Source organism: Entelurus aequoreus, linkage group LG05, assembly GCF_033978785.1.
Source record: "Entelurus aequoreus isolate RoL-2023_Sb linkage group LG05, RoL_Eaeq_v1.1, whole genome shotgun sequence".
In the NCBI taxonomy this organism is placed as follows: domain Eukaryota; kingdom Metazoa; phylum Chordata; class Actinopteri; order Syngnathiformes; family Syngnathidae; genus Entelurus; species Entelurus aequoreus.
The window spans coordinates 14564705-14588586 of record NC_084735.1 but is presented as its reverse complement, the minus strand read 5'-3'; the positions used below and the strand labels follow the sequence as shown (position 1 = coordinate 14588586).

Below are 23882 nucleotides of genomic sequence, written 5' to 3'. Positions count from 1 at the left end.
CCATTAATTTGAGCCAGGGTGAAAGATTTGTGGATGAGGAACGTGAGAGTGAAGGATTAGAGTGCAGTGCAGGACGCATCTTTTTTTGCTCTGACCGTAACTTAGGTACAAGGGCTCATTGGATTCCACACTCTCTCCTTTTTCTATTGTGGATCACGGATTTGTATTTTAAACCACCTCGGATACTATATCCTCTTGAAAATGAGAGTCGAGAACGCGAAATGGACATTCACAGTGACTTTTATCTCCACGACAATACATCGGCGAAGCACTTTAGCTACGGAGCTAACGTGATAGCATCGTGCTTAAATGCAGATAGAAACAAAAGAAATAAGCCCCTGACTGGAAGGATAGACAGAAGATCAACAATACTACCAAACTCTGGACCTGTAACCTCACGGTTAATGCTGTACCGCCTGGCGAAGCCTAGCAATGCTGTTGCTAACAACGCCATTGAAGCTAACTTAGCTACGGGACCTCGACAGAGCTATGCTAAAAACATTAGCTCTCCACCTAGGCTAGCCCTCATCTGCTCATCAACACCCGTGCTCACCTGCGTTCCAGCGATCGACGGCGCGAAGAAGGACTTCACCCGATCATTGATGCGGTTGGCAGCTAGCGCGTCTGCTATCCAACTCAAAGTCCTCCTGGTTGTGTTGCTGCAGCCAGCCGCTAATACACCGATCCCACCTACAGCTTTCTTCTTTGCAGTCTCCATTGTTCATTAAACAAATTGCAAAAGATTCACCAACACAGATGCCCAGAATACTGTGGAATTTTGCAATGAAAACAGAGCTGTTTGTATTGGGATACAATGGTGTCCGAATACTTCCGCTTCAACCATTGACGTCACGCGCAAACATCATCATACATAGACGTTTTCAACCGGAAGTTTCCCGGGAAATTTAAAATTGCACTTTATAAGTTAACCCGGCCGTATTGGCATGTGTTGCAATGTTAAGATTTCATCATTGATATATAAACTATCAGACCGTGTGGTCGGTAGTAGTGGGTTTTAGTAGGCCTTTAATAAACATAATACATGTAAAGATCCCAAATCGTATCTAAAAGCTAGGTTCCGTCTGCAGTCCGCAGCAGGTTGATGACCTAAGATCAGGGCAGATCAGGAACAAAGTGACCATAGAAGTTAAAAGTGCATAAGGCAAATGGAAAAGTGCTAAATTGTTGCATATTATAATTGTGCTGAAGGTAGAAAATACACATCTTCTTTGGCCTAGTAAGTTAAAGTGCACATAGTCCTATTACACAAGTAGTTAGCAATAACAGATGTACTTCTGCATGGAAAATTGGACCAAAAAAAGCTAACATTAGTGTGTCTACGTATGAAATATTGCACAAAATACGAATACATAACTTTGAGAATGGAAATAAAAATCCATAGAAATATATGGGAGCTAATAGCAAGTATTTTGAGCTTTATTATATATCCATGCTCTTCTCCTTGAATGTGATGTATCACCTATAACCCATCAGATACTAAGTAAAAACCAAAAGTCTATGGAGAGTTGTTTTTTTTGCAAAAGGAAAAGGCCAGGGGCTCCCACCAATTTGAACGTTATGGTGAGTTTTTCATGTACTAATTTTTCATGCACTTATTTGCTATATTTATCTGCCACCTGTGGAAGGCCGGTCCGTGAAAATAATTGTCAGGTTCAAACACTGATGACATCTATTAAACAAGACAAGAGGCAAATAATTAAACAGAGACAGAATTCAATTTGGACTCAATTGAGGAGACACGCCTGGACACACTGTACTCTTGTACAGTCTCCAGCACGCTCTGCCAAAAGACTGCATGCCTCCTTCTTTTATTTTGGACCCAAAGGACAAAGGTCGCAAAAAGTTCACAGAAAAGGTCGTAAACAATTCACAGGAAAGGTCAGTTCAAAAAGAGTTCCATAAAATAGTTCAAAAAGAGTTCGTAAAATACTTCAAAAAGAGGTCGTCTGGAAATTGGGCAGATCCTGTCATCTCTCTGCTCAGAAGTCCTTGGGTTAGAACAATATCTTTCTGTTGATTACCATACATGAGAGAAAACAGGAACACCTTCATCTCGCTACCCCCCCCCCCCCCCCCCTACACAGTGGAGTGTCACGAGCCTTACTCTTGGTAGGTTTCAAAGACAGCTTTTGTCTTCTTTTCAGGAACTCAATGTAATACAAAGTTTTGTGATCATTTAGAAACAATTATTCTAACAATAATGCCTGCATTAAACCGGTCCCCGGAGCAAAAAAGGTTGGGGACCCCTGATGTAGACCACAAGGAAGTCTTTTACATTTAGAAAAAAATCATAAAAATATGACCCCTTTAATGCGCCTTATAATCCGGTGCACCTTATATATGAAAAAAGGCCTGAATAGACCCGCTCATCAGCAGTGCGCCTCATAATCCGGTGAGCCCTAGGGTCCAGAAAATACGGTATTCAAGTTTTTAACAACAATAAGAGGAAATGTCGTCACACTTTACATGTTATCACTGGCCATGTTTTTGCCAGTGACCCACTTCCGGCTGGAAAAAAACAAGTGATGACGTCACGACCATTGTCGGTGACAAATTGTTATTGTCGACAGTGTCGACTAGTCGTTGCAGCCCTTGTACGAAGGCACAATTACAACAACGGATAAGTTAGTCATAAGTTTTTTTCAGCTAGTCGTGAACAGTTCTGGTTAACTTCCAGTACGTCTGACTACGACTCTGAAGGCGAAAAGATTCCTTAGCCTGTGACAAAAAGCGCACTTCTAGGTTGTCATGTGCATTCCAAAGCAACAGGGGGCGTTCTATTAACTTTAAAGCAACTGTAGCTAACTGAAAGCCCCACGACAGCAATTATTCGTAAAAATGTAAATTTCGATTTGCAACTGTTGCAGAAAAGTGTGCCGCATTTTCCGATGAGATTCAGGAGACGTGTCAAATGTCCCGGAATGTGGTTAAAAAGTAATAAAATACGGGGGTCTTTCCAAGGGACACACCTGCATGCTCTGCTACTGACGTGTCCAATGTTCCTTTGTGTATTCTGTCCAGTTGCCATGGCAGCGAGACCCTCATCCATCACAGCGTTAACAGTGTGAAGGCTCAGGAGAACAGGTCACATAGTTGTAGCTTTGGGCATGTGCGCTTTATCTACTAATCAATCAATCAATCAAAACTTGATTTATATAGCACTTTTTATACATAGGCAAGTTGCAACACAAAGTGCTTTGCCTCAGTTTGAAAGGAAAAAAAGAACACGCGCATGTGTAACTGAAGCCATGTGTATGTATTAGTGTTGTAACGTTACCAATGTTTTGGTACGGGTACTAGAATTATTTCGACACATTTCGGTACTTTTTAAATAAAAGGGACCACAAAAATATTGCATTATTGGCTTTATTTTAACAAAAAATCTTACGGTACATTAAACATATGTTTCTTATTGCAGTTAAGTCCTTAAATAAAATAGTGAACATACTAGACAACTTGTCTTTTAGTAGTAAGTAAACAAACAAAGACTCCTAATTAGTCTGCTGACATATGCAGTAACATATTGTGTCATTTATACACCTATTAATTTGTCTACATTATTAAAGGCCTACTGAAATGAGATTTTCTTATTTAAACGGGGATAGCAGGTCCATTCTATGTGTCATACTTGATCATTTCGCGATATTGCAATATTTTTGCTGAAAGGATTTAGTAGAGAACATCGACGATAAAGTTCGCAACTTTTGGTCGCTGATAAAAAAGCCTTGCCTGTACCGGAAGTAGCGTGACGTCACAGGTTGTGGAGCTCCTCACATCTGCACATTGTTTACGCTCATGGCCACAAGCAGCGAGAGCGATTCGGACCGAGAAAGCGACGATTTCCCCATTAATTTGGGCGAGGATGAAAGATTCCTGGATGAGGAAAGTGAGAGTGAAGGATTAGAGGGCAGTGGAAGCGATTCAGATAGGGAAGATGCTGTGAGAGGCGGGTGGGACCTGATATTCAGCTGGGAACGACTAAAACAGTAAATAAACACAAGACATACAGTGTTTCCCATAAACTGCCAAGATACCTGTGGCGGTGGGGGCGTGGCTATGGGGGTGGTCACCATGACATCATCGAGTAATTTGCATAATTTACTACAATGATATGATTTTCTCTAAAAGGCTCAAAAAATGTATACTGACTAATTAATAATAACGGTTTTGTTTTGAACGTCCATCCATCCATCCATCCATCCATTTTACAATATAATTACAACACTTTATGTACATATTTATATACAGATTTGAACAATAAGTTATTCACTGAAATATATTTATTAATTGTGGTTCTTACAAAAAATATATCTTATAAAATATAAAAGCTAAAATGTCTCTTAAAGCTCTGCCCCTTTAATTAGTGCATACTAAATCATTTAACTTTAGCCTACTACTACAACCATATTATTTACCAGCAACATAAAGTGAAACAGAGGCAGAGGTGTCCTGCCACAGTCAGTAACAAATAAACAGAAAACAGACAAATAAGGCAACAAGAGAAGTATCCTACACTTCTCTTTTGTAAAGTAAATCTGAACAGCCTATATGGGCATCTAAATCAACTTTATGATTTGCCTGAGAAGCTGGACAGGACAACAACAACAAAATAATAATAATAATAATTTTTATTTTTTATTTTTTTATTTGTGTAGGACGTAATTCTTTCATGGCGGGCCGCCACAAATAAATGAATGTGTGGGAAACACTGACATATATATACTCTATTAGCCACAACACAACCAGGCTTGTATTTAATATGCCACAAATGAATCCCACATAACAAACACCTCCCCCCTCCCGTCCATATAACCCACCAATACAAATCAAACACCCGCACAACACATTCAATCCCACAGCCCAAAGTATCGTTCACCTCCGTAAAGTTCATACAGCACATATATTTCCCCAAAGTTAACGTACGTGACATGCACATAGCGGCACGCACGTACGGGCAAGCGATCAAATGTTTGGAAGCCGCAGCTGCGTACTCACGGTAGCGTGTATCCAACTCAAAGTCCTCCTGGTAAGAGTCTCTGTTCTCCACAGGCCAATGGTAAAGCTCGACTGTCATATTTCGGGAATGTAAACAATGAAACACCGGCTACGTGTTTGTATTGCTGCAGCCGGCCGCTAATACACCGCTTCCCACCTACAGCTTTCTTCTTTGCTATCTCCATTGTTCATTAAACAAATTGCAAAAGATTCACCAACACAGATGTCCAGAATACTGTGGAATTTTGCGATGAAAACAGACGACTTAATAGCTGGCCACAATGGTGTCCCAAAATGTCCGCTACAATCCGTGACGTCACGCGCAAACGTCATCATACCGAGACGTTTTCAGCAGGATATTTCGCGGGAAATTTAAAATTGCACTTTACTAATCTAACCCGGCTGTATTGGCATGTGTTGCAATGTTAAGATTTCATCATTGATTTATAAACTATCAGACTGCGTTGTCGGTAGTAGTGGCTTTCAGTAGGCTTTTAAGGAAAAGTGGTATAAAATTAATTATTAATCTACTTGTTCATTTACTGTTAATATCTGCTTATTTTCTGTTTTAACATGTTCTATCTACACTTCTGTTAAAATGAAATAATCACTTATTCTTCTCTTGCTTGATACTTTACATTAGTTTTGGATGATACCACAAATTTGGGTATCGATCCGATACCAAGTAGTTACAGGATCATACATTGGTCATATTCAAAGTCCTCATGTGTCCAGGGACGTATTTCCTGACTTTATAAACATAATATACATTCTTAAGAAAAGAAAGAAGATGTTGTGATGTAAACATAGTAGTAGATACGCTATTGTACTTGGTATCATCACAGTGGATCTCGGGTGTTGATCCACCAATGGCGTTTGTTTACATTTTGATGCCGGTGAGCTACGGTGTGTAGTGAAGCATGTTTAGCTATTCCTCGTCCTGCAGGGATGATACTTGTAACAAACGTACTTTATTTGTCGCCATGGAGACAAGGATTAGTGATTTAGAAGTAGCTGAAACACTGCCGACGACGGATGGACGTTAGCCGCATGTCTTAAAGCACCTCTTCCTGAGGGCGTTTCAGTGTTATAACTTCACCTTTATCTTGACTTTTTAAGCCAAAATGCGTCCATTCTTTCTTTTCTGTCTACACACTGTCTGCTTGTAAGTACTCTGTGTGTGTGTGTGTGTGTGTGTGTGTGTGTGTGTGTGTGTGTGTGTGTGTGTGTGTGTGTGTGTGTTTGTGTGTGCGCTACCGAACATGCTCGTAAACCAGCAATGTCACGACGTGACTTCGACGCGGGTGCGGGACCGTTACGTTTCAGAGGTGGTATGATACCGAAAATGATTCATTAGTATTGCGGTACTATACTAATACCGGTATACCGTACAACCCTAGTATGTATACCCTACAACCCTAGTCCTAATTTAATAATCTATTTGATAATTTCCTTTTCTGAGCGGGTTACTCTCTGCTGTAACACGGTTCCTGTTACACAAGTTATTCTTTTCTTCTTTCACCTTTTGGCGTAGCTTATCCCCTCCTCCTCCTCTGCATTTTTAGAACGGTCTGTATTACTTTATTCAAAATGCATAAGTAATCTATATTTGGACATTTATCCATCGATTCAGAAACGTCCACGTTTCAATCGAGATGCGTCGAAGAATCAAATCATTTTTATATACACCTAATAGTCATGTTTCGTTACTTAACGCTATCTTGTTAGCATGTTAACAGCCTGTTAGCATTGGTAACAATAGCTTGTTAGCATTTTACCCATTTTACATGTTATACTTTTTCTACAGGTCAACATTCATACTACATACAGCTTCAGCTCGTCAACATGCCTACACCTCAACACTCATTCTTCATATTTCACCAGCTTCATAAAAATGCTTCATGTCGTTATTAGTAACGTTCTCTGGGCTAATGGGCTAGCCAAAAGGGGAGCCAATCAATCATTGAGAAACTTGTCTGCCATTTGTGGCCTCCTTTCAAAGTCAGCGCACCCTCTGGCTGTGAGAGAAGTGTGTCTGCCGGTGTGCGAGTCGTCATAAATTGTCTGTATGATGTTGACATGTTCCTTATCAAGGGCTGCACCTTTGACTAATGGCCATAAATGAAGACATTTTAATTGCTTGGGACCTGGTCCAACCTGTAGCACGAATGCCACCCCTCACCATGAATGCCTGTATAATTAGCGTGGCTTGTCGGCGTTAAAGGGGAACTGCACTGATTGGAGGATTTTGTCTCACGTTCACCAATATATACAAAACCCAAAAGCAGTGAAGTTGGCATGTTGTGTAAATGGTAAATAAAAAGAGAATACAATGATATGCAAATCCTTTTCAACCTATATTCAATTGAATAGACTGCAAAGACAAGACATTTAATGTTCCAACTGAACTTTTTTTTGCAAATAATCATTATAATTGAACTTTGCGCCTATGACAGTCCGGATGTTCCGTAGGACACGACGTCCGCAGTTTCCAAAAAATATTTGAAATGTGGACTCGTCAGACCACGGAACACTTTTCCACTTTGCATCAGTCCATCTTAGATGAGCTCGGGCCCAGCGAAGCCGGCGGCGTTTCTGGGTGTTGTTGAGAAATGGCTTTGGCTTTGCATAGTCGAGTTTTAACTTGCACTTACAGATGTAGCGACCAACTGTAGTTACTGACACTGGGTTTCTGAAGTGTTCCTGAGCCCATGTGGTGACATCCTTTACACACTGATGTTGCTTTTTGATGCATGAGGGATCGAAGGTCACGGGCATTCCACAGAGACGGACCCACTTTTATTCTTTGGCTTTTAACACTACGTGAGTTGTGTGGTCCTCTGTCCTGTGTTTTTTTTAAATTTTGATTTATATTTACTGTTTTAATTGGTTTTACCCTGGGGCGGCGTGGCGAAGTTGGTAGAGTGGCCGTGCCAGCAATCGGAGTGCTGCTGGTTACTGGGGTTCAACCCCCACCTTCTACCATCCTAGTCACGTCCGTTGTGTCCTTGGGCAAGACACTTCACCCTTGCTCCTGATGGCTTCTGGTTAGCGCCTTGCATGGCAGCTCCCGCCATCAGTGTGTGAATGTGTGTGTGAATGGATGAATGTGGAAATAGTGTCAAAGCGCTTTGAGTACCTTGAAGGTAGAAAAGCGCTATACAAGTATAACCCATTTATCATTATCATTATTATAAAATCGTTTTTAATCATATTTATTTTTATATTGTTTTTATATTTATTTATTTGTTTTTATTGAGTCATTGGTGGAGCTAAGGATAATATTTGAATATTGTTTTTAATATTGTTGTGCAGCACTTTGGAAACATTTGTGTTGTTTAAATGTGCTATATAAATAAAGTGGATTGGATTGGATTGGATTCAATGTTAGTTTTCAGCCTTGCCGCTTACGTGCAGTAATTTCTCCAGATTCTCTGAACCTTTTGATGATATTGCAGACCATAGAAGGTGAAATCCCTAAATTCCTTGCAGTAGCTGGTTAAGAAAGGTTGTTCTTAAAACTGTTCGACAATTTGTTGACAAAGTGGTGACCCTCGCCCCATCCTTGTTTGTGAATGACTGAGCATTTCATGGAAGCTGCTTTTATACCCAATCATGGCACCCACCTGTTCCCAATTTGCCTGTTCTACCCGTGGGATGTTCCAAATAAGTGTTTGATGAGCATTCCTCAACTTTCTCAGTCTTTTTTGCCACTTGTGCCCGCTTTTTTTAAACATGTTGCGGGCATCTAAATCCAAATGAGCTAATATTTGCAAAAAATAACAAAGTTTACCAGTTGTCTTTGCAGTCTATTCAATTTAATATAAGTTGAAAACAAATCATTGTATTCTCTTTTTATTTACCATTTACACAACGTGACAACTTCACTGCTTTTGGGTTATGTATATAAGACAAGAACACACTTTTTTAATGCATTCGAGCTCGTAAATAAACGCTAGCAAAAGTCAGCTAACAATAAAGCAAATGGGATTTGCTCTATTCCGTGTATAAAGCGCTCTTAAAACCTCTATCATTGTTTTAGATACACGCTATAAGTATATATGTAATGGAGTAACATTTATAATAACTAGATATGTCCGATAATGGCTTTTTTGCCGATATCCGATATTCCGATATTGTCCAACTCTTAATTACCGATTCCGATATCAACCAATACAGATATATACAGTGGTGGAATTAACACATTATTATGCCTAATTTTGTTGTGATGCCCCGCTGGATGCATTAAACAATGTAACAAGGTTTTCCAAAAATAAATCAACTCAAGTTATGGAAAAAAATGCCAACATGGCACTGCCATATTTATTATTGAAGTCACAAAGTGCATTATTTTTTTTAACATGCCTCAAAACTGCAGCTTGGAATTTGGGACATGCGGAGCATGAGGAGGTTGAGGTGGGCGATGGGGGTGTATATTGTAGCGTCCCGGAAGAGTTAGTGCTGCAAGGGGTTCTGGGTATTTGTTCTGTTGTGTTTATGTTGTGTTACGGTGCGGATGTTCTCCCGAAATGTGTTTGTCATTCTTGTTTGGTGTGGGTTCACAGTGTGGCGCATATTTGTAGCAGTGTTAAACTTGTTTATACGTCCACCCTCAGTGTGACCTGTATGGCTGTTGACCAAGTATGCCTTGCATTCACTTGTGTGTGTGTGAAAAGCTGTCGATATTATGAGATTGGGCCGGCACGCAAAGGCAGTGCCTTTTAAGGCACGCACCCCAATATTGTTGTCTGGGTGGAAATCGGGAGAAATTCGGGAGCACGGGGAGGGTTGGCAAGTATGACTGGGAGACGCAACGGCTCTGTACTTCTCCCTACGTCCGTGTACCACTCCGTACAGCGGCGTTTTAAAAAGTCATAAATTATACTTTTTGAAACCAATACCGATAATTTCCGTTATTACGTTTTAAGGCAATTATCGGCCGATAATATCGGACTGCCGATATTATCGGACATCTCTAGTTTCCATATATTAGCTGCACCGGACTATAAGCCGCACATATATATGTTGCGAAATGAGTTACAGTATTTACACACAAAGATTTTGTAAATGTTTATTTACATACCTTAACTGTTTCCAAACGGTGCCTGTTACACAATGGTAAAACGGCTGAACATTAAAAAAAAACAGAAGTCATGGTCATGGACCCACTATCTGCGGAAGCTAGCTCTCCAATCGCCTAAACAGACTCAGTAACTCCACGGTGATGTTTTGGTGAATTTACTGAGGAATTTGTGAAACTGAAACAACACAAAAAGAATGCCATTGTAAGTTAATAATACTAACACAGACCCTCGTAAACCTGTTAGCATATTAGCTAATGCTAATGACGCTAGCGCATGTACAAATGTGCATTAAAACACTCCTACAGACGTCACACATGGAACTGTTTAGTAAGGATAAACCGTTTTAGTTATATTGTAAAACGTTGCTTGGAGTGATGAAAGAAGAATGCATACAAGTAGAAACGCTACGGACGTCTGGAAGACGGAATGCCACTTCTACTTCCGATTGAAAGCATTAAGTGGGCAAAAAGATGGCGCCATAGCACAAACAAAACACCTCACTGTATATGCTTGTTTTTGTTTTTTTTTAACAATTTTTATTATGACCGCCATCCATAAATTCATCCGTAAATTAGCCGCATCATTTTATAAGCCACAGGCTTCAAAGGCTCATAGTCCGGGATTTACAGTACTGTGGAACAAATGATGATCCGGAACCTTATATTTTTAATCTGAATATAAGGAGGATGATCTAGAAGTTTTAGAAGCTGAGTGATAAGCAGATCCAGCAAGTAGCACTGTTGCTAATGCTAAGTGCTAAACAAGAAATACAAACTGGGAACATAGTAAAACAATTACTTACAGTACAATCAATGTCTGCTCTCATTGGGATGCTGACTGATGGGATGTTCCCGTTAAATGAAGTATTATTCATCATCATCAAGCTGGGTAAAAAAAAAATTCCGCAAACAAGCGTCTTTTTGTGTCTTTCTCGCTATCTCGGTGTAATTTGGATGTCAAAGGTGACCAACTTTTTAGTTAATGTCCACAACCTTCTGCTATCCAGGTGAGAGGCATGATTTATAATCTAGATGCAACTTTCCCCAACTCTGAAGTGATGCAGCAGCTCAATATGTCAACATAGCAGCTTATGCTAGTTAGCTCTCTGTTATCACGATGCACCTAAAAATTGTGTGTCTGCGTCAGCGCTTATAATAACAATATCGCTGATACTTGTTGATATTCAGGTAATGAGATTTCTGGTGGAATTTGGATGTTTTTTAGAGGTATAGTGTACTCTATTATCTTAAAAATTTCCGCAAACAAGCGTCTTTTCGTGTCTTTCTCGCTATCTCCGGGTGTAATTTGGATGTCAAAGGTGACCAACTTTTCAGTTTATGTCCACAACCTTCTGCTATCCAGGTGAGAGGCATGATTTATAATGTGGATATAACTTTCACCAACTCTGTAGTGATGCAGCAGCTCAATATGTCAACATAGCAGCTTAAGCTAGTTAGCTCTCTGTTATCATGGTGCCGCTAAAAATTGTTTGTCTACGTTAGCGCTTATAATAACAATATCGCTGATACTTATTAATATTCAGGTAACGAGATGTAAATGAAGTATTTCTGGCAGAATTTGGATGTTTTTTAGAGGTAAAGCCTTCTGCTATCCAGGTGAGAGGCATGATTTATAATCTAGATATAACTTTCACCAACTCGGAAGTGATGCAGCGACTCACACAATATGTCAACATAGCAGCTTAAGCTAGTTAGCTCTCTGTTATCACGGTGCCGCTAAAAATTGTTTGTCTACGTTAGCGCTTATAATAACAATATCGCTGATACTTGTTAATTTTCAGGTAACGAGATGTAAATTAATTATTTCTGGCAGAATTTGGATGTTTTTTAGCGGTAAAGCCTTCTGCTATCCAGGTGAGAGGCATGATTTATAATCTAGATATAACTTTCACCAACTCTGAAGTGATGCAGCAGCTCAATATGTCAACATAGCAGCTTATGCTAGTTAGCTCTCTGTTGTCACGATGCACCTAAAAATAGTTTGTCTGCGTCAGCACTTATAATAACAATATCGCTGATACTTGTTAATATTTAGGTCACTGGATGTAAATGAAGTATTTCTGGCGGAATTTGGATGTTTTTTAGCGGTATAGTGTACTCAATCATCTGCAAAATTTCCACAAACGAGCTTCTTTTTGTGCCTTTCTCGCTATCTCCGAATGTAATTTGGATGTCAAAGGTGACCAACTTTTCAGTTAATGTCCACAGCCTTCTACTATCCAGGTGAGAGGCATGATTTATAACCTAGATCAGACCTGGGTAAATTAAGGCCCGGGGGCCACATGCGGCCCGTTAAGCTTTTCAATCTGGCCCGCTGGACATTCCCCCCAATTTGTTTTCCATATTTAAGATCGATTTTTACCCTTCGCGTTCATATTTCGCTGTGTTTGTTGCATTTTTGTTGCGTTTCGCTTGATTGTAAAATATGTGGATGGAGAGGGGGTGTGACGTTCGTATGTTGTCAATATTCAGTGTTTTATCCTTCATAGTTAATATTGTAAACCCCACATTATTTATTTTCATGTACATTCTGGGTGTCTCATTCAGTAAAAAAATTTCAAATTCCATTCCGTTTTTTAAATTAAGACAGTCTGTCATAACGTTTTTAGCATTCAATCAGACATTATTGTGAGGTTTTGTATTAGTGTTCCTAAAAATCTGATATATTTTTTTAGATCTTTAAGATGGAAAGTGTAGCTGCCATTTTGATGTGTAGTGATGTTTTCAAATTACCGTAAGTATTGAACTATACAAAGTATTTCAATGGTTGGAATCTGCGCTTTTGCATGATATGTTGTCAATATTCAGTGTTTTATCGTTCATAGTTAATATTGTAAATCCCACATTATTTATTTGCATGTATATTCTGCGTGTCTCATTCAGTAAAAAAAAGGGAAAATACAATTCTGTTTTTTTGAAGTAGTCTGTCATAACTTATTTTAGCATTCAATCAGACATTATTGTGAGGTTTTGTATTAGTGTTCCTAAAAATAGATATACCGGCCCCCAGACATATTGTTTTCTCTAAATTTGGCCCCTCGAGTCAAAATAATTGCCCAGGCCTGATCTAGATGTAACTTTCACCAACTCGGAAGTGTTGCAGCAGCTCAATATGTCAACATAGCAGCTGCCGGCCCGTGGCAAAGGCCGTATAGGCAAATGCTAAGGGCGCCGTCCATCAGGGGGCGCCACGCCAGTGCCACAAATGTTGGAGGAAAAAAAAAAAAAAAAAAAAAAAGTTGGTACTAATATTTCTAAATACATAAAATAATCCCACGTTAATTAAAATGCAAAGTAAAGCCTATTTAATAGAAATATTATTTGTTACAACATTACGCCCCCCGCACGGAGCGCCCCCTCCTTTCCCGTATCATGACTCTTTTTGGACGTCACCACATAAAAAAATCAACACAAGATGTCAAAACGGCCAAAACTGTCAGGTGCCCAGGGAAAACAGAAAAGAAGAGGAGAAACGAGAAAAAGACAGAGGTAGCAGGTAGGTAACGTTAGCCTACATGAAATTATTTGTCTGTTACAGAATGTGATAGTAACCTGGCTTTTTAGCATTAAGCTAATGTTACAAGATTCGGCAATTACTAATCAATAAATAGCTAGTTCTGTTTTAACGTCGGGTTAATATTGTGGAGGGGGCTAAATTGTTATGGAAAATAATAATGTAACGTTAGGTAATTACAGTACTCCCTGGTGTACAGTAATTTGTAAGTCATTCTAGTTAATGCAATATTAAAAAGCACAAATAGAGAACTCTGTAGGATCCCCTTTTTTTGTAATATAGTTGTTAAAGTCATACTGGTTTGATATCTTGTTTTGTGCAGTGCCTTATTTATATTGTATTTTTAATTTATTTTATGCAACTTGTTGTTGTTGTTGTTGACACGTTTTATTTTGTGTTTATGTATGTAAAAAAATATTGTATTTCATATATTAATTTTTTATTTTTTGTATTCATTTATTTATCCATATTTTTTTTAATCTTGTTAACTATTCTGATTTTTAATTTGCTTTCTTTAAGTAAAAAAAAAGGTCAAAGACAAAGCTATTCGGTTTCTTGTGAGTATATACACTTCACTGCCGATGTGGGGGGCGCTACCTAAAATCTTGCCTAGGGCGCCAGATTGGTTATAATAACAATACAGCTGATACTTGCTAATATTCAGGTCACGAGATGTAAATGAAGTATTTCTGGCGGAATTTGGATGTTTTTTAGAGGTGAAGTGTACTCCATTATCTGCATTGTTAGCCACCTCGTACTTGCTTTATTTTACGAATTAGATTGCATTAAAAAAAAAGGAAATTACATAGGGATTGTGACTGATAAGGAACATTCCAAAAAAGTGCTGTTCCCCTTTAACATTGCTAGTTAGCACAAACGTTACCTGTAACGATGACTGACTAACTCAAACAGCTGCTTCTGGTTATGCTAAACAGGTCCTGGTCTTAGAATATCAAAACATGTATTTGAGTGACTGTACGAGTCTCGCCCGAGGTCCATGTCTTTTATATGTCCTGTCTGGACCTCACCTAGCCTGTCCCTTTGTGATTCATTTATTGTGAAAGACCTTCAAGACCCCGGTGATTAATTCCTCCACAGCTGTCCGCTCCAGGCAAAACTTTAACAGAAGCCAAGAGCTGTGGAAAGAACTCCGCCTGGGAGGATGCGGTGTGTGTTTTTTTTCTCCAGGTATTAAGAGCTTTCCGCCAGTCAAATGGATAAATGATGGTTAGACGCAGAAGAAAACTTTATAAATGTTCACTCTGTGGTGTCAAGAAAGTGAACCAAACGAGCATTCCCGGAGACTAATGCGATGAAGCGGAAAGTAAAGCTGCAGCGTCCAAACATTTGAAATATCTGAGCGATGACATCATAGCGTCATCGTGGCATGTTCAGACCATCCCGCCTTGATTAAACCTCCTTTACCGTAATGCTCCTTTGCCACGTTTCTATCCAGGCTGCCGTAAAATTTAACGACTTGTTTCATTGAGGCTTAAGAAGCATAAAGAAAGACAAAGTCAGCAGCCAGCCTTGTTAACGCTTTTCCGCATTAGCACGCACCTGAACGATGCGGAAACAGAAGATGTTCCGGGCCGGAGCTCAATTGGCTTCCATGTCTTTAATTTGGCACAAATAGTCGGCTTTTTTCCCCAACTTCTTGCCTTCCAGACTGAGAGTTTCCACATGCTTGTTTTCTTTTTGAATATCACCTTGCGCTTGAATGACACGTTAGTAAAGTGCTAAACATCTCCTCTATTTGCTGCGTTACGGCCTTGCTAGGTATCACGTTACGTTGTGACATTTTTTTTTTAACGGGTATGGAACAATTGCTCTGTTATTGTCATGGTCTGTGGTCTGGATCATGTTTTTTGTTATTTTCTGGTTGTTTAAGACTCTTTTAGTTCCTGTTTACAAAGTAAATTGTCATTCAAGACAGCTTTGAAGATACACCTATTGCAGCTGCCCACATGACGTGAATTTTTAATACTGGTTTTAACTAGCTTTTTATCTTATGTTGTATTTTTCCATTGTATAATGTCTGGTAATGCATGTATTCTTTGTATTTCAATTTTGTATGCTCCTATATGGACCCCAGGAAGGCTAGCAGTCGCCTTGGCGTCAGCTAATGGGGATCCATTCAATAAACAATATTGCCTGGTTCACGCCAACGGCGCTTGCCGCGCTTTCCAGCGGCGAGCAAAGCGCCGTCATTTTTGTCAATTTTTCCACGAATATCCCGATCTCTGAAGTAATGTTATGCTTTGATACACTCTGATACGCTCTGATACGAATTAGTTGCCGCTTTCTTACCGTTCCTCACGCTTTGATCCCTCTTTGATACACTTTAAGTTACGTTATTACGCTTTATTGAACTTTATTACGCTTTGATGCGATCCTGATGCTTTAAATCAGGCTCTGACACGATTATCAAGCTCTGTTGTGCATTGTTACAACAAAAATAAGAAAAAAATGTGAAAAACTCAGTATACTGTTTTTCCACACATTTTTTATATTCATTTATTTTTTCAATTTCTCTTTTTTTTCGTTATATTATGTTTTATATCTTCATTTCTTTTATTTTTGTCATCTTAATAAATATCTATCTTTCATGCTAGTTGAAAATATTAAAAGGCATTTGTTTTATCCACCCATTTTTTATATTCATTTATTTTTTCAATTTCTCTTTTTTTTCCGTTATGTTTTATGTTTTATATCTTCATTTCTTTTATTTTTGTCATCTTAATAAATATCTATCTTTCATGCTCGTTGAAAATATTAAAAGGCATTTGTTTTATCCACCCATTTTTTATATTCATTTATTTTTTAAATTTCTCTTTTTTTTCCGTTATGTTTTATATCTTCATTTCTTTTATTTTTGTTGTTTATTTTTTATTTTGTCATTGTCACCATGGCGACTCATTAGTTTCCACCTGTCTAATTTGTTCGGATCACACCTGTCGCTAATCAGAGACTACTATTTAAGCCTGACGTTGCCAGTTAGTCGGGGGTGGGTAGTTCTTTGAGGTATAGGGGGGCATTTCCATGGAGGCTGGAAGGGTCACCAAAATAACAGCGCAAGACAGGAACAAAAGCACTACACACAGGAAACAACAACAAACTCAAAATAAGGCACGACAACCTGGTGGAGTTTCATTTTTTTAACCTTTTCTGCTGGTGGTGTGCCTCCGTATTTTTTTTATGAAAAAAAATGTGCCTTGGCTCAAAAAAGGTTGAAAAACACTGATGTAGACCACAAGGAAGTCTTTTACACGTATGACCCTTTTAATGCACCTCATAGTCCGGTGCGCCCTATAGTAAAAAAAAATAGGTAAGTCCTAGCTAGTTTGACTAGCACTTCCCACACTGCAAGAAGTCAGTGTTCAAAAACAAGAAAAATAGAACAAGAACATTTGGCTTGTCAAAACTTTCCAAAACAAGTAAAATTAGCTAACTTCAATGAACCCAAAAATACCTTAAAATAAGTATATTCTCACTAATAACAAGTGCACTTTTCTTGGTAGAAAAAAAAGAGACCTTTTTGCTCAATATGTTGAAAAATATTCTTAAATGAAGTAAATGCTAGTACCATTATCTTGACATAATGATATGCGCTCTGCATTACATTTCTTGAAACCAGTAAACTTATACTAAAAACTAATTTATTGTTCTTAATGCAGTGGTTCCTAACCTTGTTGGAGGTACCGAACCCCACCAGTTTCATATGCGCATTCACCGAACCCTTCTTTAGTGAAAAATAAAATGTTTTTTTTCTCAAATTCAAGACAAAGTTATATGTTTTTGGTAACACTTTAGTATGGGGAACATATTCTAAGTAACAAAGACTTAATTTAGAGTTATTTGGACACTAGGAACATATTCTAAGTAAAAAAGACTTAATTTAGAGTTATTTGGACACTAGGGGAACATATTCTAAGTAACAAAGACTTAATTTAGAGTTATTTGGACACTAGGGGAACATATTCTAAGTAACAAAGACTTAATTTAGAGTTATTTGGACACTAGGGGAACATATTCTAAGTAAAAAAGACTTAATTTAGAGTTATTTGGACACTAGGGGAACATATTCTAAGTAACAAAGACTTAATTTAGAGTTATTTGGACACTAGGGGAACATATTCTAAGTAACAAAGACTTAATTTAGAGTTATTTGGTTAGGGCCAGGGTTATAATAAGGCCATGCCGAATAAGGCATTAATAAGTACTTAATAATGACTAGTTAAGAGCCAATATGTTACTAATTTGCATGTTAATAAGCAACTAATTAATGGTGAATATGTTCCCCATACTAAAGTGTTACCATGTTTTATTACTGGTGCACAAAATGAACCGTGCATGAACATCACCTTGTTCAAACAACAAAACCAACACAGTGCATAAACTCACAACAAATGACACACCTGCAAATCAGTCTGACTTCTGCTGTTGCCGTATCCGTAATACGCCGACAGGGAGAAGTTTTTATTTACACGATGAGTCGGGTGTGTTTTGACCTCCGTCGAACCCCTGAGGCTGGCTCACCGAACCCCAAGGGTTCGATCGAACCCAGGTTAAGAACCACTGTCTTAATGGAAAGGCAACAAGGCAACCGCTTGTTACTCTCGGGGTCTCCTAGCCGCTCAGGCAAATCATATTGTCTAAAAATTCATTTTTCCATGGATAACATGACATCATCGCGCCAAGTGCGTGCTCTTTCAGTCAATTAGTGCGCATATATACAGCCTGGCCCCCGGCCAAAACATTTTTTATTGTCATTTTGAAGAATTTATCTGAATGTGCATGAACTATTTCTGTTCAAAATTGTTTAAAATGTTAAATGTTTAAATATTAACTGTCAGTTTACTGTGCTGTGCCAACTGTACTACTATATGAGTACTTCTGTTCTATTGTTTCATTGAAAATGAAACTGCAAAGTCCATTTGGCTGTCATCTGTTTTAAATATGAGACACAATTGTGTCAAAGTCATGATTTTTTTTCATGCTTGAAATAAGAAATGATGACTTTAAAGGCCTACTGAAAGCCACTACTACCGACCACGCAGTCTGATAGTTTATATATCAATGATAAAATCTTAACATTGCAACACATGCCAACACGGCCGGGTTAACTTATAAAGTGACATTTTAAAATTCCCGCTAAACTTCCGGTTCAAAAACTCCTTTGGATATGATTTATGCGCGTGACGTCACGAAATCCACGGAAGTGGTTGGAGCCCATCGGACCCGATACAAAAACCTCTTGTTTTCTTCGACAAAATTCCACAGTATTCTGGACATCTGTGTTGGTGAATCTTTTGCAATTTGTTTAATGAACAATGGAGGCTGCAAAGAAGAACGTTGTAGGTGTGATCGGTGTATTAGCGGCTAAGTACAATACTTACAGCAACACAACAAGGACTACTTACTTAGCAGACGCCTAGCCGATGCTTGCCGCCAAACCCACGGATGAAGTCCTTCGTCGCGCCGTCGATCGCTGGAATGCAGGTGAGCACGGCTGTTGATGGGAAGATGAGGGCTGGCTGGCGTAGGTGGAGCGCTAATGTTTTATCATAGTTCTGTGAGGTCCGGTTGCTAAGTTGCTAAATTAGCCTTAGCGTCGTTAGCAACAGCATTGTTAAGCCTTACCAGGCTGAGAATTTTTAACCGTGTAGTTACATGTACATGGTTTAATAGTATTGTTGATCTTCTGTCTATCCTTCCAGTCAGGGATTTATTTATTTTGTTTCTATCTGCATTTGAGAACGATGCTAGCACGTTAGCTCATGCTACAGAGGTTCGTCGATGATGGGTGTCTTTCGTTGCGCCGTCGATCGCTGGAACGCAGGTGAGCACGGCTGTTGATGTAACCGTGTAGTTACATGTACATGGTTTAATAGTATTGTTGATCTTCTGTCTATCCTTCCAGTCAGGGGTTGATTTCTTTTGTTTCTATCTTCATTTGAGAACGATGCTATCACGTTAGCTCAGTAGCTAAGTGTGTCACCGATGTATTGTCGTGGAGATAAAAGTCATTGCGAATGTCCATTTTGTATTCTCGACTCTCATTTTTAAGAGGATATAGTATCCGAGGTGGTTTAAAATACAAATCCGTGATCCACAATAGAAAAAGGAGAAAGTGTGGAATCCAATGAGCCAGCTTGTACCTAAGTTACGGTCAGAGCGAAAAAAGATACGTCCTGCACTGCCTCTCAAGTCCTTCACTGTAACGTTCCTCATCTACGAATCTTTCATCCTCGCTCAAATTAATGGGGTAATCGTCACTTTCTCGGTCCGAATCTCTCTCGCTCCATTGTAAACAAAGGAAAATTGTGAGGAATATTACCTCCTGTGACGTCACGCTACTTCCGGTACAGGCAAGGCTTTTTTTTATCAGCGAGCAAAAGTTGCGAACTTTATCGTCGATTTTCTCTACTAAATCCTTTCAGCAAAAATATGGCAATATCGCGAAATGATCCAGTACGACACATAGAATGGATCTGCTATTCCCGTTTTTAAATAAAAAAAATTAATTTCAGTAGGCTTTTAAAAAAGTAGTTTTATACTTGTGAGTGTTGATGACACAGCTTTGCATCAGTTGATTTTCTAGTTTCAAGCATGTTTTACTCAATATAGGTCATCACATCTCAGCAACAAGCTGTAATATCTTACTGAGATCATTTAGGAGCAAAACACTTAAAACAAGTAAAACACTCCAACATAAATTCTGCTTAGTGAGAAGAATGATCTTATCAGACAGAAAATAAGCAAATATCACCCTTATTTGAGATATTTCATCTTACTTAGATTGCCGTTTTTGCAGTGCAGTGTTTTCTTTGGATAAATCAATGTCTTAAATATGAAAAAACAACAACCATTATCTGTTATTTATAGGGATCGGGGACCGTTCACATTTGAACCAATACGCTACCAATTTAGATACCGTCTATGGGTCAATGGTACTTTAAATCCACGATGAGACCGCAGTAAGTGCGGCGTGGCGAGGGAACGATGCACAGGCATTCCCTTAAAGATGTATACTTAACTCTATATTTTAGTCGACGCAAAGGAAGTGGTCCGCCTCTAATTTAGGGTGAGGACTTCCTTTTCCTTCTCAATGGAGGTAAACGTCAGGTAACGTGACCTCTCGAGGGAAAGTACATCCAGCATAAAGGTGTGAGTGAGACCACGTGGTGGTCTGTCATCATTCCGGGGTGGAAAGTTCACAGTACACGGTGGACCGAAGGCAAACATTGTATCCGGGAGCTGGCATTCATGGCGGCGGTGAAGTCAGAGGTTTGGACAGCTGCGAGGGAGGAAGTGGAGAGATTAGAAGAACCCGGTGTACGCAATCGTTGTGTTCATTTCCTCCACTTCTTCGCTCTTCTGCCCGGGACACGTTAGGTACACCTTGCAACACGGGTCTCCAAAGTGCGGCCATGTTTGCTTGTGTAAATGGTAAACAAAAAGAGAATACAATGATTTGCAAATCATTTTCAACTTATATTCAATTGAATAGACTGCAAAGACAAGATATTTAATAGAGATGTCCAATAATATCGGACTGCCGATATTATCGGCCGATAAATGCCTTAAAATGTAATATTGGAAATGATCGGTATCGGTTTCAAAAAGTAAAATTCATGATTTTTTAAAACGCCGCTGTACAGAGTGGTACATATCCGGTAAAACACGGACGTAGGGCATACTTGCCAACCCTCCCGATTTTCCCGGGAGACTCCCGAATTTCAGTGCCCCTCCCGAAAATCTCCCGGGGCAACCATTCTCCCGAATTTCTCCCGATTTCCACCAAGAAAACAATATTGGGGTGCGTGCCTTAAAGGCACTGCCTTTGGGTGCCGGCCCAGTCACATAATATCTACGGCTTTTCACACACACAAGTGAATGCAAGGCATACTTGACCAACAGCCATACAGTTCACACTGAGTGTTGGCCGTATAAACAACTTTAACACTGTTACAAATATGCGCCACACTGTGAACCCACACCAAACAAGAATGACAAACACATTTCGGGAGATCATCCGCACCGTAACACAACATAAACATAACGGAACGAATACCCAGAACCCCTTGCAGCACTAACTCTTCCAAGCTGCTGTTTTGAGGCATGTTAAAAAAAAAAAAAGCACTTTGTGACTTCAATAATAAATATGGCAGTGCCATGTTGGCATTTTTTTCCACAACTTGAGTTGATTTATTTTGGAAAACCTTGTTACATTGTTTAATGCATCCAGCGGGGCATCACAACAAAATTAGGCATAATAATGTGTTAATTCCACGACTGTATATATCGGTATCTGTTGATATCGGAATCTGTAATTAAGCGTTGGACAATATCGAAATATCGGATATCGGCAAAAAAGCCATTATCAGACATCTCTAACATTTAATGTTCGAACTTTGTTGTTTTTTGCAAATATTAGCTCATTTGGAATTTGATGCCTGCGACATGTTTCAAAAAAGCTGGCACAAGTGGCAAAAAAGACTGAGAAAGTTGAGGAATGCTCATCAAACACTTATTTGGAACATCCCACGGGTAGAACAGGCAAATTGGGAACAGGTGGGTGCCATGATTGGGTATAAAAGCAGCTTCCATGAAATGCTCAGTCATTCACAAACAAGGACGGGGCGAGGGTCACCACTTTGTCAACAAATGCCTGAGCAAATTGTTGAACAGTTTAAGAACAACATTTCTCAACCAGCTATTGCAAGGAATTTAAGAATTTCACCATCTACGCTCCGTAATATCATCAAAAGGTTCAGAGGAGCTGGAGAAATCACTGCACGTAAGCGGCAATGCCCGTGAACTTGGATCCCTCAGGCGGTACTGCATCAAAAAGCGACATCAGTGTGTAAAGGATATCACCGCATGGGCTCAGGAACTCTTCAGAAAACCACTGTCCGTAACTACAGTTTGTCGCTACATCTGTAAGTTTAAGTTAAAACTCTACTATGCAAAGCCAACGCCATTTATCAACAACACCCAGATAATCTCTCGTCGTCTCTCATTTACCAACAAAAATGAGCGCTGTAGATCGCCATCAACAGTCCACAAATGCTCTAAACGTGCGGGGGTAGATGCGTTAGAACATAAACGAATATCTAAACACTTTTCGAGTGTAAAACATACACAGAGAATGTCTGCAAGTTTGATGGACAGAGCAGACAGTGTTTTTTCTTTCCGTAATTATAAGCAATGATTGCTATATTTTTCATTTTTCTTTAATTGCTTAAAACAGTACTTTGATAATAAACTTTGAGTATACTTTTCCTGCCATCTTTTTTTTACCCCTACTTTTAAGTCTTATATAACGAGCAAAACATTACAGAATTTGTTTTCCAATTGTTGAACTCCTGAGGTTAAGTTTACAAAGAACATTTAAAAGATTGATGACACATTTATGAAATCACAAGCTAATTTACGGTAAACATTGCAACTTTTGCAGAAACGTTCTTAAAAAGCTGCCTCGAATTCAGGCATTTTTAAGGTTGGAACAATCACAAAAAAGCCAGTGAAATCCTGGCAAATTAAATGTTTTATGGATCTATTGTCTAACAACAATTTTAGTCTAAGTAACAGTCCTCATGGGATTTATGTTGTATTGCTTCTCTTCAATGTTCTGGGTCTAAAATATGCAACTCTTTTATTTGCTCTGCTTGGTTCTTCCTACCCCCACCTTCCCAGAGCATAGGACGGAAATTGTTGTGACTAATTTAGATTGTATTTGTCTTTTGGTCAAATGGCGTTCCTTTGTGATTGATGCTGTATTACTGCCATTACTGTCCACAATCAGAAACAAACCTAAACACGTCCGACTGAACGGTTTTATTTCAGTCCTCAACCAAACTGAGTGGGTTTAAAAGTCCAGTCATGTAGTTTTTGTGTATGAACGTAGTAATCATGTAGTGTCATCTTTTTTTGTGCGTGGCCCCGATGTATTGCCACATGCTGAACATATTCTTTAATACCTCCAGTCTGAGTTTGATTATCTTTTGTACAAGCAGAACTTTTGGCCGGCGAGAGAGTTTTTGTTCAGAGAAAATCCGACAAGAGTTTATTTGTGTCTATCTCAGTTACGGCCAATTTTCAGAAGTTTAAAACTAAACCACAGCCCCCCCACCCCCTTCTTAATAAAACACGTGCTGAGCGGATGTTTTTTTTTTTGTTCGTTTTTGTTTTCTGTGCTTATTATTTCCACTCCCTGGAAGTCCTTGTTTGCTCCTCTTGTGA

General features: G+C 39.1%; 1 protein-coding gene across 2 annotated transcripts in view; it reads left to right on the top strand.

Annotated features, from left to right (window-relative positions):
- The window catches only part of ccn4a (cellular communication network factor 4a), a 110444-nt gene that overhangs the window by 21863 nt on the left and 64699 nt on the right, over window positions 1-23882 (top strand). The gene's annotated exons all lie outside the window — the stretch shown is intronic.